At 41.4% G+C, this 20650-nt stretch overlaps 1 long non-coding RNA gene across 1 annotated transcript in view; it reads left to right on the plus strand.

The window, feature by feature from the left end:
• Nucleotides 1-3186: 3186 nt before the first annotated feature.
• The window catches only part of LOC140332635 (uncharacterized), a 55330-nt gene continuing 37866 nt past the window's right edge, over nucleotides 3187-20650 (plus strand). Inside the window, exon 1 of the long non-coding RNA XR_011921214.1 lies at nucleotides 3187-3440. This is a non-coding gene — a long non-coding RNA (uncharacterized lncRNA). The remainder of the gene's footprint in view (nucleotides 3441-20650) is intronic.

The following is a 20650-nucleotide window of genomic DNA, read 5'->3' on the forward strand; positions in this document are numbered from 1 at the left end:
GTGTAAAGACATTAGCAATAGGTTCAGGTCTGACTCGACGTCCCTCTGCTGTGCTTCGGGAGCCAGAGGCAGGATGTTGGTGTACCTCTGGTTCGAGTTCCTCTGGAATGTCCCAGGAATCCCCATGGTGCAGGCACAGGTTATATAGCACACAGCATGCCATGATGACTCAGGCAGCTTTGCATGGCGTGTATAGGAGCTTACCACTGGCCCGCACCAAGCATAGAAACCGTGCTTTTAGCAGCCCGATGGTGTGCTCCACAACCCCCCAGCTTTTATGCAGAGCCTTGTTGTAATGAGCTCTGTCATAAGCCATGGAAGCTGCCCGTATTCTTTGCCAGCTGTAAAAAGACAAACATAATACATGTTAGTTCTTGGTATAGTATGTGTTCTGTGAATGCAGTGTAACACTAGAGTTTTTACAAAGGTCGCTAAGGGTTGTGCTCTTCAGTCACTTTATTGCTTTTTGGTTGTTAGGAGACATTGTTACTACTGACTACCACACTGAAGTACCGTGAGCTGTGAAAATAATTAGACTAGGGCTTCCGGGAATATCTGAAAGTTAGTTCTTCCCCCATGCTCCCAATGTTGTACAATATTTATAAAGTATTTGCTAAATTTAGATGTTAGCACAAAATATGACATATATACAATATAGGTCATAGCCTGACATTCTGACAATGCAAAGGGACATAGCAACATAATAGGTGTCTTTAGGATTTGACTACTCTTAGTTGTATTACAGTAACAACATTATACATTACCTATTAACCAGCCCTCAGGCGTTTCTCCAGAGATGAATTTCTGGTAGAGGGCTGTCTGATGCAGGATATAGGCATCATGGCATGATCCTAGGAAACCTGTGCGTGCACTCATGATTCTCCTGTTGGCATCACAGACTATTTGTACATTCAGAGAATGATAATCTCTTCCAGTTGGGAAAGGCGATTTCCTGACGTTTAGGGGCCTGAATTGCCACATGGGTGCCATCGATGGCCCCCAAAACATTAGGAAATCCCACTCACCTAAAGTCCATCTTTACTTACCTCCACTGCTAAGCTTTTTGAGGGAAGTGAATATATAGTGGGACAAGGTCCACAATATCATTTATAACCTTCATAAAAACCCTGGAAACTGTAGGCTGGCTTGGTCCACAAATTAAAGCCAAGGATGTTTGAAAGGAACCCCTTCCTAAAATAGAGAGTGGCCAAGAGCCTGGTCATGCCTGGCTTCATTTTGTTTTTGGAGCAATTTTAGCTTCCTGTAAGCCGTACAGGTCATGGATAACCTGGCAGGACAGGCAGAAAGGCATTTTGACATTCTGGTCATTTGGGTTACTATCCAGGTGGCTACGCTTCAAAAAAAACATGTGGCTCCCAGACCCGTTCCAACAGTTCAGTCATTAGCATTGAGAACAAAATTGGATTTTGTTTTTTCTTTGTTTGGGGTGAAATATTGGGTCATTTTTTTTTTTTTAAATTACCTCTTTAGTGTATTTTTACATTCTTTTTACTTGCATCAACAATGTGTCATTTTTTAACAATCATGCGCCCTGAGACACAGCAGTCCCCTCCTGCCCTCTGTGCTCGGAGTCATGTGGATGATGAGGATGTCACTTCGCATCGAGATGACACTGGGCTTCCTCCTAGTAAGATGAACCTTCATGGTATATCTTGTTGGACGTTGTGCACGTGTCTCGAATCATGTTTATAACCACACTCCTGCGTAATATGAGTTACATTTCACACATTTTTATGTTCTGGGAGTGTTATGTTTTTTGGTTATATTTGTGGTGAACCGATCAATCCAAATGAACTTGGGTTAGAGTCAAGCTCACTCTATATTTGTTTTTGTGCTTTCATCACCCCAGATCACCATCTACAGGAGGAGGTCATTGATCCACTGCAGGGAAACCTAGAGGAGAAAACAGGAAATTTGGTTTGTATGTGTTCAGCCTTCCAAAAGCTAAATAACCTTTGATCTATCTCAATCCTTTCCTTTGTAGGAGATGTTTCTGGTGCAGCCTTCCTTTGGGAATGACTGCCTGCTTATTGACTTAAAAATATTTAAAGTAGACTCCAATTTCTGTCTGAATGTAAAAAATCATTTTGCCTGTGTGAAATATTTGGGACTTTTGATAAGGAAAATGTGTCACCACATTCATTCATTGTTTTTTTTTTCCCTTTGTAGCAACCAGTGGATTGGGTCAACCCAGTGTGGGCAGCCAGCTTTTAAGCCTCACTCGGAGGCTGGTTGGCCATTATGAGTAGTGGAGTCAATGTCTACCCTTAGTTCAAATAATTTGGAACAAGTTCTTACACTCCTACATGAAAACATCATTCAAAATCGCCAGGACCGAGAATTTAACCAACAACATCTGGCAGGTGTTCATCGTCTGATAGAATCGGTCCAACAACAATAGGCCACTTTGGGTGCATACATGTTCAGAGTTTACCATCTCTGTAACATGTCATAGGAATCCCTGGGCCAACAATCTCGGCTAAATTAGGTGATTATTCAGAGGCTGGGTTGGCAAATCCCAATAGGTCCTGCTGGCCCCCCATCCCCTGCAGAGCAGCCAGTGCCAGCTTGGTCACTGGCTCCATTCTTCTCCCTGGCTCTACCCCTTTCCCTGGCTGTTGCCTGGCAGCCTCCACTTCCTGCCCGTCCACTGTGTGCCCCTGCCTGCACACCTCCTAACACAGGCAAGTAATCATTGGGCTGTGTGTGGCCAGACTGTTTAAGTGGCCTGTGGGGGTTGCCCAGTCTGGGCGAAGTATGTAGATGGATGCCAGATGGTGAGAAAATTCTTCCTGTCTTCACTTATTCATTTTTTTTTTTTCTTTTTTTTTTCCCAGACTTCATGAGACCTACAGTGTGAATTTGAGTTGGTATCCTGTGTGAAGACACTTGTTTGTATAAAATAGCCTAATCTCTATTTTGTGTTTGCCCAATGTCCACAGGTTAGTGACCCTCGCACTTTGACACTTTACCTATCTGTTTCCCTTGATGTGGCCCAAATATGCTTCAAATGCAGTTTTGCTATCTACTCCCCAAAGAATGTTCCAGTTTGTAAATTTGTCCAAGTGATTCTAATCAAGTATGAAGTCTCAGCTCAATATTCTCCAAGTATTGCTGTAATGACCTTAAAAAAAAAAAACTAAAGATTATTTTCAAATACACGATTGCATCTTTGTTCACTAAATGAACACAAATCTAGTTATGTCTAGGGACCAAATATGGCACACCGCACTTCTCTGACACTTGTCTGTAACAGATAAATGTGCTTGCTAATAGGTCAACTGCTTTTCTGTTGGTTAAAATGACATACTAAGGTGTTCAGCTGTGTATTCTATGCCAAATGTATTCTTGAATGATGTTACAATTACATATATTTTGAAGAGGACATATCTAACATACCCAACTCTGTTACTTTTAAGGTCACAGGATATTTTGAACATAAAGTAACCAATGCAGAAACTCAGCCAAGCTGCAAAACAGGTTGGTGTAGGGTAAGAGCATGTTCAATATTTTATGGTTCAAACATGGTTTGGAACCTCCTCAGAAGGGCTGGCTGCCTCCATCAATGTGGAACTGGCTGTGTTTGTGGAAGGAGAACAAAAAAGAGCGGTAAGTACTGAACAAATGTAATGGTATAGTAATAAAGTGTGTGTGTGTGTATTCTCCCCAGATCATACATCTTACGGAGTGGCAACAACCAAAATAGTATGCAACAACGTGGTTTCCACATTGGGGCAGGGGAGGAGCAATAAATTGTTCAAGGTGGCCTGCCTTGTTCATTAGACCAGACATCTATTCCAGATATTGGTCTCCATGGTGGATCAATCACACTTCTGTAAATTTTTTTGGATGAGATGTTTTCAAAAACCCATATGTATATTTATCAATTATTAACTTTGTAATCCTCCAACAATTTACTCTTTACATTTGCATATGTATAACTAACAGGATTATATGATATACAGCAGTACAGCTGAGGGTTTTTATATCTTTTAAACACATTTTTTTGTAATGTGTAACATTAACTACCACATTTTTCCTCTCATTCGCCTGATTGATAAGGATAGATTTATTCTGTTGTAGAGAGTTTAAAGCTAATTGTAAATGGTTGTGAACTTGGGACAAATGCACCTATAAGTGAAAATTTACCGAGATACCTCCTTCATAACATAACATAATTGCATAGATATATGGTTTCATGTGAGAGTTAGGAAACCTTTGAAGATTTAACCAAAGGGATTTCAGAGAACACTGCAATTCCAAAGCCAGGTTTACACTTTTGTTCTAATTCGGTGTCACTGAAGAGCTCTCATTTTCATTTAAAAGTTGAATTGAATGAAATTTCTAAGGACCCTAAAGTCATCCATAGTTTAGGATAAGACATCATCTGAATCATTACTTTAAAAGATGAACTTAAACAACCCTTTCAATGTTTGAAAATATATTTTTTTTTCTGGAAAATAAGTGTTCTTTCACAAAGGTGAATTTATCCAGGTTTTTGGCAAGGCTAAAATTGAGCCCCAATCTCAGCACTTCCAGCTCTGATTGGGTTAAATACTAATCCGATAACTTTATGATGTCTCATTCAGATTGGTCACATTGGGTTTGCTTTGATTCCGAGTGGGTACTGCACTGGGTTTGGATAGGTATTGATTCATTGGGCCTATTTTGTTAGAACTGGATTGATGTGTTTGTGAGAGCCTAAAAAAGTTAGTTATGCGTTTTAGATCTGACACTGTAAGAGTTGGCGTGGAGGAGTGGTGTTGTAAGAAGTGGGTTGATGACTGTTCAGTAGGCCCTGTGTGGAACCCGAAACATTCCGAATTGACCATACTGGATTGTGAATTCGAAAGGCTTGAAGTGTCAGGTGAACTGGTAGGACAGCCTTTGCCGTTATCTTGGTGTCTAGTAATGCCACGATTTTTAGATTGATTTGACCTTGACTTGTGTTTGACAAAAAGTTTTTGTGGCCTAGTGTCGGAAAGCAATGTGTAATGCTTTCTGGTTTAGATTCATCTTCAGTACTGGTAGGGATATCCTTGTGAAAGTGCCAATGCACAATATCACATTGGATGCTATAGGCTTTCACTTTGACCCAGTGTGTTTCACCTACTGGTTTCCACAGGGGATTTTTCTGGAGACTGACGTTGTTGGATGTTTTAATTAATGGGGTGCTAAAAAAGGAAGACTAAGTTCTCTGGCTGACTGGTAGTGATAATGTGTGGTTAGATTTAATTATTTTGTAGTAGCTGCGATTGGTGATATACTGGTTTGGTAAAGTAATAGCGAAAAAAAGGCAGTTGGTATAGTAATGGTGAAAAAAAGACCGTAAAAGTGGAGGGAAGGAAGCCTACAGTCACGGAATGTTATGATATGATGTACCCAAATTAAGAAAAGCGCTAACTTTGCTCTACTCGTTTCACAGAGCTGGTCTGCTTCATCAGAAGTACTGATAGAGAAACAGTAGTCTCCTATCTAAGAAAGAAAATGATACGTATAAACATTTGAAGTAGCAATGTGTGTCTTTAGGAAATTAGCTGTAATTTTAGGATACTAACAAAGGATATCCATAATCTCTGGATGTAGATACAGTGATTATGTAAATAGCTATTTTTTCAATACCACAGGTTATAGAGTAGTAGTGCTTTGTTATTGAGAGTTGACGTTTGAAATACACAACAAATATTATTCAAAATGTCAATATCAAACTTGCATCTTATTAGCACTGCTACTCTCCTAATCTCCTAAATCAACCATTTTTCCCCAAATCTCTGGATTTAGGTTACAGGGATTACATAAATGTTGGTATCCTACAGTAGGATATCCTACTAGATCAAGGATATCCTTTGTATTTGATTTTGGGATGTGGTACTTATGCTTACTAGTTCTAGAATCAGGTCAATCCAAGTATAAGTAAAATTCCAGAAGAGTGACTTGCACACATCTGTTAGTGGTATTCACCCTAGGAGCTGTTACTTCATTTGTGCAGACTGTGCTCTGAGAAACATTCAACCATACTAGCATGAATTTTCTAAGTTACAATGTTTAAATGTTTTGGAATGTCAGTAGTGGTTGTCATGTGGTAAAGATATTTAAAGAGTTAAGTGCCAACCCTTGTCTAAAGAGTAAGAAATGAGAATAAAGAGAGAAAGCAGGGTCTTTCTAGGCACAAAAACAGTATATTATGTTTGTAAATTCAATAAACAACTATATATTAATCAGTTTAAAAAAATCAATCGCAATCCTTTCTGTGATCCAGACTGTTACAATAGCCCAAGAAGGCACTTAAATATACTAGAAAAATTCCACTCGCAACCAAAAAAGTTTGTTGGTGTGTTTTCAATTTGGCCCAAAGGGGCTCTAGCCAATCAAGTAAACTTCTTTCCATACAAATACAGTCTCCAATCATTTGTTCACATTGATAGCTGTACCTGACGCATTTCGCCCTAATAGGCTTCCTCAGGGGTATCGATTTATCAACAGATCTTTGGCTCTTGTAATGATTTGGTCCAAATTGGTAAAAATTATTATTGCATTTATTGTATTGTATCACTTATATGAATATGTAAAGTATAGTTTAAGCAAATAACTGAATCAACCAAAATGCAAGCTATAGCCAAGTATCCCAGACGCCTATCTGTGATTAGGGTATACCAAGTCAATTATAGCACCGTTCAAGTGATTCTATATGTTCTTGTGTAATACTTTAGGACATTATGTATATGGTAAGAGGTATATATGTAAGAGGTATAAAGACTTACATGGACTTGTAGAACAGGTAGCAAAGTTTTAAATTGGGTGATGAACATCTCCCCAGTACTTGGGACAATGGTTACACTCTATCCAGTAAAAATCCCAATAAAGGTAGTAATAGAAAATAAACCGAGGAACAAATAATTACATATAGAAATGGGTACTTGGGGTGTAACTTAATATGGCAACCATAGAGTATGTCTGGGACAAACCTGTATGAGGGAGCCTCAAGTGGATATTATGGTGTCTCCAGGTCCTTATGGATGTGTTCAGAGGAGCAAGGGGATCCCAGAGAAGCATCTCTGAGACCTCCCCTTGCTCCACGTGCACAAGGCCGGCGTCTGGAGATTACCCAAAAGCCGGTTTGATGTCCTAGGGCAGGGGTGGCATCTTCAATGCTGCCACCCAGCCAGCCCACGTCATCTTGGCGCAGAGGCGTAAAGTTAATCCCTCAATGTCCGTGCTCAGTGTTGCAGCCGGTCATGAGACTGGTAGCAACCAAGCATCCCCGTCTTTTAGACGGAGATGTACGGGGAGAGACTCCAAAACCGGAGGAGAGGTCATATACATGAGTGTCCAGGAAGATTCTGGGTGCTCCCTTCCCCGCAAGCTGGGCTGGAGGGGGGAGAAAACCCTCCATCTCTGATTATTTGTACAAAAGGGGGGAAAAATGGGTGCAAGAACCTGGGAATAGATATGATTTACATAAAATATAGAATTTTTAATTAGTTTCAAAGAGTTGTTAAAGAAAAACTCTGTATGAGTAATATAATCAGAGAAATGGTTTGATGCTGAAACCGTCATTGAGACCGGGAACGTAGTTCGCTTTTAGTAGGAAGATCCATTTTGTTTCTCACTGTTATGACAAAATTTTATCGCCCCCTCTGGGACTGGATGGTACTTGTTCCTGGGCGGCGAAGGTAATACAGTGGGTTTTCTGCCCCATGTGGTCGCTGATAGGGGTGGTCATTTTACCATTTCTAATAAGGTATACATGTTCATATATTCATTTGTGAGATGGTCTTTTAGTTTTGCCTACATAAAATCTTCCGCAATAAGATGAATGTCAGATGACCATTGGGTAATGGAAGTGTTTGATTTTCCAAGATCCAATCACATAACGTTACAAAGGCCACATTTGAATGTAGCATGTATTCTCTTCTGGATTAGTAGATGGGGCGTTAAAATGACTTGTGACCAGTGAATCACATAATGAGTTCAATTTTTTTTTGTATGCAATACATGGTTTCTCATTCAAAATATTATTAATCGTAGGGTTGGAGGTGAGGATGTTCCAATGCTTAGATATCATTTGGTGTATCGATTGATGATGTTCATTGAATTTCATGAATATAGGTAATTTAGGTTGGAGCGGTAAGGATGAAGTTTTAAAGATGATTTCTTTAGGGTTTAATTTGGAGACTTTTTGATATGTCCTTTTTAAGGTATTTTTTTACTGTGACCTCTAGTAAAAAGCCTTTGTGTCAGGGCTTTGGGTTCAATTTTAAAATCTGTCAGAAGTGCAGTTCCTTCTAAGTCTTGGCATGTGACTATAAGGGATGCTTTTAATCTGAGATTTGGGGTTGGCACTTAGTTTGGAGAATGGTATTGCCCGCTGTCTCCTTTCTATATAATGTGGTAGTAAATTGGAAGTTGGAAGAAATATTTATGAAGATATCCAAAAATGCAGTCTGGTGAGGGTTAATAAACCATGTAAATTTGAGATTATAGTCATTATGGAGAAGTAGTTGTAGCATCTTATTTAAGTTATCACTCGGGCCAGTCCAAATCAATATATTATCAATATTACGATGCCATAAAAGAATGTACTGAAGATAGGGACAAAATTCCGGGTGGGAAAATGGACATTGAGGAAAAAAATACCTAAGATCTAGGTTTGCATAAAATGGGGCACATTTTGTCCTATTGTGATGCCTTGTGATTGTAGGTATGTTTGATTGTTGAATGTGAAAATATTGCGGGTGAAGATATAGTTTAGTAGTTTTCAAATAAATTGATCATATGTATGTGTGGGAGGATTGTCTGTTTGAAGGAATGATGCTATGGTCTGTAGACCTTGTGAGTGAGGTATACCGTTATACCAATCTTCCACATCCACCGTGGTTAAAAGTGTTAGGCTGAATCTATCTTTTAAATAGGATGGTAATTGCATAACATAAGGCGAAGGTAGGTGTCAATTAAGAGTGGAGATGGTGTCAGCACTACGTTTGTGTTGATGTCACTGATTTTTTTTTTTTTTTTTTTTTTTGTCCTTCCTCTGTTCCCTCAGAACAATAACCCACAAAAAACAGATTCTGTCTGTCGAGCATATGCCCTCACTTGGTCACATTTGCTCAATAATCCATCAGTATTGCTAATGCCAAAAAAAAAACAGATGACACGTGAATGGAATATTTGCATGTCTTCTGTGTTCTGTACCCACTCCTGCTTTTGGCTACTATATCATAAGCCAATTCTGATGCAACCATACTGGCCTTACAGCTCCTACACAAACAGGATCCATTATGCATCTTTAATCCTTCCTTCTGACAGATTAGAAGAAGGCTGAAATAAATAGTGATGTCATCCAGGCCAAAAAGGCAAAATAGTGGCCCAGTCATGGAGTGGGGAGGGTGGGAGAACAGCTTGAGAAGTCCCCAGAGTGGAACAATGACATAGTGGTGAAGTGGAAGCAGCATGAGGAGACAACAGAGTGGCACAATGCCAGTGTGGAGGTGGTGGCAGCATCAGGTGGGGGTTAACATGGCCATATGTAGAATATGTGGGAAGAAGGTGAAGCGTGGCCAGGGTGCCAATGTTAGCATTATGGCCCTGTGTCAACATATGCAGCGTCACACACTTCACTGTTGCAGTTATTTGTGGTGAAAGCGTTTAGTGGCGTATTTTGAGTATCAGGAGGCCACATAGTGGCACAATGACAGAGGAGTGGCAGAGGCCTAAATGTTTCTGGCGCAGGCAAAGGTTGCAGCAGAGTAAGGGCATGTCAACAGGAGTCGCAACGAGAGGCCTGAGCTCCCGGTGTCATCTAGCGGTCATATCTTGACCAGCAACCTAGTGGTTCTTGATTGGTTAACTCTGTCATCCACTTCATCCCAACTGACATCAACCAACAGTCGGTAGGTTCGTCAGACACAGCCCTTAGTTGGCATGGCTGGAACTTGGGGCCAAGATGCTGAGGTGAATTCGGGCTATATAGCAAACATGTCGGCTGTGGTGAGGGTTAAACTGTTTCCTCTCAAGTACCTTCAATTTCAAATGGTATGAGAGAGGGTTCCCCCCTGATTTTAATTTTAGAGCCTTTTCTGTGTTGCATCAGAGCCTCCAGGAATGCTACTGGTCTACGAATATTGGGCAGTGAATATAAGGTGCCACTTTCATGGATGACCTCATTTTTTTTGATATCTAGTCCGGTGAGTGATACAGGAACTGCAGGTAAACGGGGTTGTCCAATATTAAAGTTAATCAGTCTAAGTGTGCTGCTCAATTTCTCTCAACCCGACCACCGAACGCCAGTTAGCAGAGAACTTCCCATTTAAATGGGAAGATCCTTCAATTAAATATTTGGGGCTTAAAATTCCTGCCCATCTACAACTAATTTTCAAACTCAATTTTTTGCTGTTCCTACAGACTGACTAAGGAACTAGACCAGTGGCTTCACCCCTTGTTCTCATGGTTTGGCCAAATACAAGTAGTGAAAATGAATCTTCTCCTAAGATTGTTATATCTGTTCCAAGCCCTGCCTATTTAAACAACTGCATGCCAAATTTATCTGGAGCAATGAGCGTCCCCAATTAAACAGGCATTTGTTGTTTACACATAAGTATGGGGGAGGACTTGGGGTTCTGAATTTTCCCTTTATTATACAGCAGCTCATCTGGTAAGAATGCAAAATAGGGGTGCCAGTCAAGATTCCAAACTCTGGGTGCAGCCTGAACAGAACTTTAGCAGTATTCCTTTTCATGCACTGCCATGGCTTCCTTCTCCAAGTAATTATTTTAATAAAGGCCATCAAACTTTGCAAGCCACTATCAACATTTGTGGGAAATTTTTTTGGATTCAGGGATGGATGACCCCACCCCAGTCCCATAACACTGGTTCTTGGACAATCCAGGTTATGAACCAGGATTGAAGGGGGCGTTTGACAGTCTTAAAGAGAAAGGTCTGACGAGCAAGTCGTTTTATGCCTAGCAGCACTTGATGCACCTGAATTATTTGCAAAATCCTTCTCTTCCTTTGAACTAGACTTCCGGAAGGTGGCACAAACTGTCCCATTTCCTCAAGATGCTGCAGCTTGCAGGAAGTTATAATAGACAACTGACTATGTTTAAATTGGTGAGCTGAGCTCTCGGCATGCCCTGACAGTCAAATATAACAAAGGGAGGGGTTAGTTAGTGAGGTTCCTCTATTTCATTATCAAAGATAATATTTTAAGTTGCCGAGCCTGGAACAGATATAATTATGTGATAAAGTAGAGGGATAGGTAGGCTTTTATAGCAGGATTTTGAAAAAGTAAATAACTTTTTAATGTTGTGTAGGAGTATACTATACATAGATCAACTAACTAGTGATATACAAACAATCCATATTATCACTAGTTAGTCCAGGAGTATACTATACAACATTAAAAAAATTATTTACTTTTTAACAATTTTGCCCATAAAAGCTTGTCTATCCCTCTACTTTATCAAATTGTGCTGCCGGTCTTTTACTCACTGTTAAATGCAATGCAAGAATGTTACACACCTCTATATCTACAGGTTTGGGAATAGGAGTTAGAAATTCAGCTTTCTCAGGCCCAGAAAGAGCAAGTATTGAGGTACTGCCCCAAAAACTCTATACATAGTAGTACTCAAGAACCAGGGTACAAGATTCTAACACAAAATAGAACATACCCACTTCTCTATATCTTGACATGCCATACCCATAAGCAGTTGCCAGAAGTCACTCAGAAGGGGTAAATGTTTTTGCTGCTATTATGAGCTAAGCCTAACTTGTTACACCACATTCATTATACTATTACACTACTACAAAGGATTACACTCTTAAAACTTAGGCTGCGTACACACGTCAGATTTTTCTCACCCGATAATCGGCATCAGCCAGATATCGGGCGAGAATCTGGCGTGTGTACAGTCGGTGTCGTTCATCCGTGGATCCGTCCTGGCGGATCCACGAACGATGAACAACGAGCGATCTCAATGCAAGGGAAGGGGGAGAGTGCGCAGCGGGGTGTGGCCCCATCGCTCTCCCCCTCCCCTCTCCATAGAGCAGAACGGTGCATCGTGTAGTCCTTTGTCGTTGGAAAGGATTGTGAAAGATCCTTTCCAACAACAATATTTGCACGTGTGTACGCAGCTTTAGAACACTAGTAAGTTGGGTCACAATACACGCATTGGACAGTTGTGGCAAAATACATAGAATAGAAAAATTGGATATACTAACGGGGCAGGCATTACAAAGTTGTAACAAATAATTGGGAGAAGGTAGAACACTGAAACAATAAGAGGTTACTGGATACCCATGGCATAAACAACTGGGTGCACTAAATTTGCCGCGTTTTGCTACACCCCCTTTTTTACCACCCGGCTACAGCTTCCTACCACCCGGCTGAAAAAAATTTCTGGGTAGAACATGGAGTATGCGTGCACTCATCCAACGGTGCAGAAGCTGAATGTGCTCCTAACCAAGTTGCTGGTGCTGCAGTCCTTCCCTTTCCAAGTGGTGGACTCTGCACCTTTCAGCGAACTGATGGCTTGTGCCTAGCCGAGGTGGAGAGTCCCAAGCTGTCATTTCTTTTTGAAAAAGGCAGTACCAGCCCTGCACAAATATGTAGAATAGAAGGTGGGCCAGTCCTTGAGCCTGTTGGTGTCTGCCAAAGTGCACAGGAGCGCTGACGGCCCACTGGGTAAATGTGGTTCCTGCACAGCCACATCAGCAACTTGGCCAAGGTGACACCGCTCCCGCGTTCTCACGCCACTGGTCTTGCGACAACGTCTGCCTCTGCCTCTTCATCCTCCACCGTGTCTTCAGCCTCCAGTGCAGGGACAATTAACCAGTGCCCCTCCGGCATACCACATGTGCAGGGCATGGCGGTGTCGTGCTGTTCTGCGCCTGGCTTAACGGAGTCACATGGGAGGAACTGCTCCATGTGATTCATCAAGTCCTGGCTTTTTCCCCGACACTCAAATTTGGAACCATGGTGACCGACAACGGGATCAACATGGTGTCGGCACTGCATCAAGGAAGGCTGAGCCATGCACCCTGCATGGCACACATCTTCAATCTTCCACCCATCTGCAAGACATCATAAAAAAGGCCAGGAAACTTTGCATGCGCTCCAGCCACTCTTAAACCGCAAAGCACACCCTCCTTGAGCTGCAGCGGCAGAACGGCATCCCCCAACATAGGCTGATAGGCGACGTTTCCACTCGTTGGAATTCCACCCTCCATATGTTGACCCTTGCTACCGGTCCAAAATGGGGGGCCTTTTACACCCGCTGAGAGGGAGGACAAACTGAACTACTACAGAGACATCCTATGTAGTAAGTTGGCCACTGCCTATCTGTGCCATCGTCCATTCTCTCGCAGGTCTGACTGGGGGGGCCCTCTGCACTCACGTTTCACTGCCATGGCTGCTGGGGAGGGGTGGGGTGGCAGGAGCAGTACCAGCTCCATCAGCAGCAGCCTGAGTCTAGAGTTGCCGATGAGCAGTTTTCTTCACCAGCATAGTGAAGAAACTACTGACCAGCTGCTAGACATAGAGCAGAACCTGAACCAGCAGGTAGTGGCATACTTGGAGTGCACCCTGCCAGCTGTCATTGAAGATCCGCTGGACTACTGGGCAGCCAAACTGGATTTGTGGCCGCAACTGGCCAAGTTTGCCCTGGAAAAGCTGTCCTGCCTGGCCAGTAGTGTGGCATCAGAGTGGGTGTTCAGTGTGGCGGGAGCCATAGTTACCCCAAGAAGAACTGGCCTGTCCACCCAAAATGTGGGGAGACTGACCTTTTGTCAAGATGGGTCAGCAGTGGATCAGCCAGGATTTCAACCCACCAATGCCTGATGCATCTGATTAGATGATCCATGCCGCCTCACCCAAACCTTGACAAAAGAGACCGGTTTCTTTTGGCTACCTGCCTCAGCTACTACTCTGATGCTGCCACCCATCAGAAGCCAAGTGCTCCTTCTTTCACCTACCTTCATCAGCGGGTACTGGAATTGCCACCCACTGCCCCTCTGTCACTGGGTCACTTTGTGGTCGTCTGCTGTTGCCATCTCCACATTGTCACCTTGTCACTCTGTGGTCGATGCCACCTCTAGACTGTCATTGTGCCACTATGTGGCCTCCTCCTGATACTCAAATACTTTTTGTACTGAAATAGGCCACTAACCGCTTTGATCACAAAGAGTGAAGTGCGTATATATTTTTCGGGATGTATAAATTGCTGGAATGAGAGCTCTATAATGGCTATTTGGATCCCCAAATAATCTTTCCCTGCACTTGTAAATCGCTTTTCTAGCACTGTCCCCAGTGCCTTCTGACGTCTTTCCCTGCACTAGGATGCTGTGAAATGAATCCTCCCTATCCTTTCCCTGCACTTGGAAAAAACTCAAAAAAAGATTTATATCACTCTCCCTGCACTCAGAATGGCAATATGGGTCATCCTGTCTTCCCAGAGTTCCTTGCCCCATGTCCCCACACGTGTAGCCACCCTTTTAGAAAAAATTGTGATTCCTTACTATGAATCGCAAGGAAATTCGGATTCATTGCAAATCTAATTTTTCCTGAAATTCGGATCGAATTCCACTTCATCAGCTTTGATTTGCTCATCTCTAAATATTATTATATAGAAACATATAGCACCATTCAAGTGATTCTATAATTGACTTGGTATACCCTAATCACAGATAACGTCTGGGATACTTGGCTTGGATTTTGTTTGATTCAGTTATTGCCTAAATTATAACTTTATAATTTTTTACACACACTCACACACTCTCTAAATTGGTAAAAGTTAGTATTGTAAATGCCAAAGATCTGTTGATAAATCGATACCCCTGAGGAAGCCTATTAGGGCAAAACGTGTCAGGTATAGCAATCAACATGAACAAATGATTGGAGACTGTATTATTTGTATGGCTTTTTTGATAGTAATTCTGATACCACTTGCTATCTGTATTTTTTTTTTTACAGAAATTTTCTGTTTATTTTGATTGCACGAATTAGCATAAATTATGATAGCTTGCAAGAGTTATCAAAATTAACAGAAAAATGTATGTATTTAAAAAAATTACAGATATTTAATGCTGAAACCACTTGCTATCAACCAATCTATAAAAATTTCTGTAAAGTTTCATTTGTTCATGCTTTATATCCCTAAAGCCATAAAAATTGATGTATTACTTTACAAACAATACAGCTATTTTATTCTGATAGCACTTGGTATGAATCCTAAAACCAATGTATTTTATTTAAAAATGTATGTATTTATGTGAAACAAATAAAAATATTTAACTGTGATAGTACTTGCTAGATATCCACAAATGATACATACTTTATTTCCCTATGGATTCCCTCAAGCCCAGTCTCTTTTTTATGTGGTTTCACTTGATAGGTTTGGAAAGTGTGATTTTTTTTTTTTTTGTTAATCCATTCATGTTCAATTACCTACAGTTTCTACACTGTCCATAGACGATGCCTCAACCTCCAATGTGGTCCACCTTAGATGCCAGATACTAACGTTGCCCACACTTTGTCTCACAGCCCACCACCTCTTCCTCCTCCTTTTACTGTAACTGATGCTGCCACCTGCCCAGTATCCGACTGTAGATGCCATCCACACTGAGCTCACCTCCTTCTGCTGTTACTGCTGCCTACCCACTGCCCAGTACACAGTTCTAGATGCCAGACTAGACTCAAGCTCAACAAGGTTTCCTTTCCCCGCTGATTTCGCAAAGCCCCTTCCCTTTCATCTGCTTTATTCACTCGATAATCAAGCCCTGAGACGGAGTGTTTAAGGCATTACTAACTGGCATCTAGAGCTGGGTGTAGTGCATCTTTAATGACACCCCAAATTGTGTAAGGTGAAATTTGTGATAGAACGCCACATCTTCTGCTTCATCCCATCTGTACCACGCTGTATCGGACTGAATTTCTTGTGTATGTTACCCTGGCAGTGGGGCAGCAGTCCTCTGTATAATGTTGGGGGGGGGTGGGGGGAAGAGATGGGAGATGGGAGACACCAGTATATTTAACGGGAACGGAGAGGTCCTGGATAACCACTTTGATGAGGTTATTGAGCTCAGCAGACAGCTGGAGACTTCCCCACAACAAGTATGTGGCTGTCCTTGGAGACTCCATTCAAAGATCTGTCAACAAGGATCTTGTCTTGCTGAAAGGGAAGGGTGAGATGCAATGTCCCTGTCTGTTGGATTCAAAGCTGGTGAAGTGCTAGAGTACCCATATCCTATGTGCGCTGGGACATCATAGAAGGGAATTTTTATAGCACCACATTGGCAGATTTGCACCAATTGGATGTGGTTGACAGGCACTTCCACTCTTGCTTCGAGCTGAGCTCCAGGGTTAAAGATGCCACCCACTCAAATCAGCTGGCTCATCAGAAGTATACCTGCATCCTGATGGCTCATATTGATTAAACCTGGGGTGTGCAGCAGGAAGAGGAGGCAGTGGGCTCTGAGACAGAGCATGGACAGCATTGGTAACTGGCATCTAGAGCTGGGTACTGGGCAGGTGGCCGCAGTTATAGCATGAGGAGGAGGCAGTGGGGCCTGAGAAAGCAAGGAGGGCATTAGAGGTTGAGGCTATCACCTGTATGGATAGTGTAGATGCCAGACTAGACTCAAGCTCAACAGGGTCTTCTTTCTCCGTTGATCCGCCATAGTACGTAGGGACAGATTGGAATCTCGTCCATCCGTTCATGTCTCCAAAAGCTACAGCTTCGACACTGTTCATATAAGTGATGGTCTCAACCTCTAATGCCCTCCTTGCTCTCTCAGGCCCCACTGCCTCCTCCTCATGCTGTAACTGATGCCACTTGCCCAGTAACCAGCTGTCGATGCCAGTTAACAATGCTGCCCATGATCCACCTTAGGGCTACCCCTCTGCTACTACCACCTGTCACTTGTAACGTATAACAGAGCTGTGTGGTTGGCTAATTTTTTGACTGAAAGACCCCCCTCAGAGACCTCTGCCTGTACTCTTACGCCTGTTTGTATGGCTTGTAATGGAGCGATGAAACCTGGTGGCTAATGTTTGAACCAGAGGAACCCTTTCATGCCCCTCTGTGCCTCTACTGAGAGACCTTAAAATTTGGCAATTTTCCATTGACTGCCCCATAAAATGGCCTTGCCAGCAACAGGAAATTTTTTTTTTTTACTTGTACGGTGTTGTGCAGAGCTGGGAGAGTCTTGACATGTCTTTTTAAATGTATTTATAGGCTGTAGAAGCTCTACCCAGTCCAGAAAGACAACCCACATTTTTCCTCCATTGACTTTAATAGAGTTTGAATTTGATGTTCAATCACCCGCATAATTATGCATTTTTCGACCGAATAGCGATCAAATTGAATAGTGAGCTATTCGACTAACACTGACCAGGTGGCGTTTGTCCCGCCATGAGAAGCTAGGGCCGACACAACGGTACTCAGTTGGATTTATTCAGACACTGGCCTTTCCTCTCTACTGACGCAGAAAAGGCGTTCAAGCGAGTGGATGGGCAGTTCATGTCTCAAACATTGACCTATTATTGGGACTTGGGCCCAAGATGCTGAGGTGAATTCGGGCTATATAGCAAACATGTCGGCTGTGGTGAGGGTTAAACTGTTCCCTCTCAAGTACCTTCAATTTCAAACAGTATGAGACAGGGTTTCCCCTAATTTTAATTTTAGAGCCTTTTCTGTGTTGCATCAGAGCCTCCAGGAATGCTACTGGTCTACGAATAGTGGGCAGTGAATATAAGGTGCCACTTTCATGGATGACCTCATTTTTTTTTTTTATATCCAATCCATTGATACAGGAACTGCAGGTGTACGGGTTTGTCCAATATTAAAGTTAATCAGTTTGTGTGCTGCTCAATTTCCCTCAACCCGCCCACCAAACGCCAGTTAGCAGAGAACTTCCCATTTAAATGGGAAGATCCTTCAATTAAATATTTGGGGCTTAAAATTCCTGCCCATCTACAATTAATTTTCAGACTCAATTTTCTGCTGTTCCTACAGACTGACTAAGGAACTAGACCAGTGGCTTCACCCCTTGTTTTCATGGTTTTCTCCAAATACAAGTAGTGAAAATGAATCTTCTCCTAAGATTGTTATATCTGTTCCAAGCCCTGCCTATTTAAACAACTGCATGCCAAATTTATCTGGAGCAATGAGCGTCCCCAATTAAACAGGCATTTGTTGTTTACACATAAGTATGGGGGAGGACTTGGGGTTCTGAATTTTCCCTTTATTATACAGCAGCTCATCTGGTAAGAATGCAAAATAGGGGTGCCAGTCAAGATTCCAAACTCTGGGTGCAGCCTGAACAGAACTTTAGCAGTATTCCTTTTCATGCACTGCCATGGCTTCCTTCTCCAAGTAATTATTTTAATAAAGGCCATCAAACTTTGCAAGCCACTATCAACATTTGTGGGAAATTTTTTTGGATTCAGGGATGGATGACCCCACCCCAGTCCCATAACACTGGTTCTTGGACAATCCAGGTTATGAACCAGGATTGAAGGGGGCGTTTGACAGTCTTAAAGAGAAAGGTCTGACGAGCAAGTCGTTTTATGCCTAGCAGCACTTGATGCACCTGAATTATTTGCAAAATCCTTCTCTTCCTTTGAACTAGACTTCCGGAAGGTGGCACAAACTGTCCCATTTCCTCAAGATGCTGCAGCTTGCAGGAAGTTATAATAGACAACTGACTATGTTTAAATTGGTGAGCTGAGCTCTCGGCATGCCCTGTCAGTCAAATATAACAAAGGGAGGGGTTAGTTAGTGAGGTTCCTCTATTTCATTATCAAAGATAATATTTTAAGTTGCCGAGCCTGGAACAGATATAATTATGTGAATAAGTAGGAGGAATGGTAAGCTTTTAATAGAGGAATTTGGAAAAATTAAAAAACTTTTAAATGTTTTTTGGGAGAATCCAAACATTAGTCAACTTAACAAGTATAAACCAAAAATCCCATTTATTACCAAGTTGGCCAGGAATTATACTATAACCCTATAAAAAATTATTTACTTTTTAACAATTCTGCCTATAAAAGCTTGTCTATCCCTCTACTTTATCAAATTGTACTGTCGGTCTTTTACTCGCTGTTAAATGCAACACAAGAACGTTACACACCTCTATATCTACAGGTTTGGGAACAGGAGTTAGAAATTCAGCTTTCTCAGGCCCAGAAAGAGCAAGTATTGAGGTACTGCCCCAAAAGCTCTATACATAGTAGTACTCAAGAACCAGGGTACAAGATTCTAACACAAAATAGAACATACCCACTTCTCTATATCTTGACATGCCATACCCATAGAGCCGGTAACATATAGCATTGTATGAGACCCCTTATCCCCTACCCCCCAAATAAGTAGTTTGAACTGGAGAATATTTTCCAAATTCCCTAATTTTGTATTACTTTTCTGGTACCTTAGCCAAATTGTGGTATATGAATCAATGAAGAAAGTGGATTGAAAGAACAATGTAGTTGAATGGTAACTTAGATTACTAGTTTTTAAAACTGAAAAAATTGTATTTGTTATTTAGCCAAGTGTCAAATAAAGGTCTGCACTAATTCAGAGACGACTTTTTAGCATTTCCAGAATCTTGTGGAGAGATCTTATTACTGAGGAATGAAAAACATAATATTTTACTTCTGTTTCCCCTAAAAAAATTTGTATAATCATCATGGTTTCAGTAACCAGTAACAGTATATATACTGGATATATTAAAGAACATCCTGGCTCTACAGAACCAGTCGTAGGGGATAAATAAATTTGCCAAAACTTCAACAACCTATTTTAGATTGAATTTCCATGGAAGTCAATGGCTGCCAACATTTAAAATGTATATGAAATATTACAAGAATTAAACTAGAATAAAATAAAGGGGTGGGAAGGTTGAGTGGACCAGTGGAAAATTTCTGAAAAGTCAAAAAAATGAACTTTTTACTTTTTTCCTTTTTTTTTCTGTCCTTTTGAATTTAATTTGGTTTATTACTGGGGAACCAATTTGTTGAGAAAGCAGTACAGTGCTGTCAATTTAATAAAAAAAAAAAAAAAAGGCGTCATATTCCGGATAACGGGAAGAATCCGTAAGACTTAGAATGTTTTGTAGTTAAGAATGAGACAATCAGATCAATTTACTAAAAACTTCATTGTTCAATATTTAATACTTTGAAGAACATTTTTTTTCATCATAACTTTTAGTGCAAGGTTGTCATTAACTACAACCACTCCCATTGATTCTTGGGGAAACATGTCCAGTACTGTATTAAAAAAAAAAAAAAAACCTCATGGTGTGATTGATGGATCGCTCTTCTTGGGAAATGAAATGATTTCATGTTTAGCTGAATTTGGCTACAAAACCCCTCACTCTTCATGTCATTTCAATGTCTTCCCTTGATGACCTAAACAGGATATGCAAGGCAAAGGCCCTATATATATTTCTTTCTTGGAAACACACAAGCAAATAATTACACAGAAATTGTCCAGAAACTCTTGGAGAGATCCAAAATGCTTGGTTGCAATATGAGCATCAAGCTGCATTTTCTGCATAGCCATCTTTCTAACTTCCCGGAAAACCTTGGTGCAGTCAGTGATGAGCAAGGTGAATGATTCCCCCAAGATCTGAAGAT

This window comes from Pyxicephalus adspersus, chromosome 6 (assembly GCF_032062135.1).
Source record: "Pyxicephalus adspersus chromosome 6, UCB_Pads_2.0, whole genome shotgun sequence".
NCBI lineage: Eukaryota > Metazoa > Chordata > Amphibia > Anura > Pyxicephalidae > Pyxicephalus > Pyxicephalus adspersus.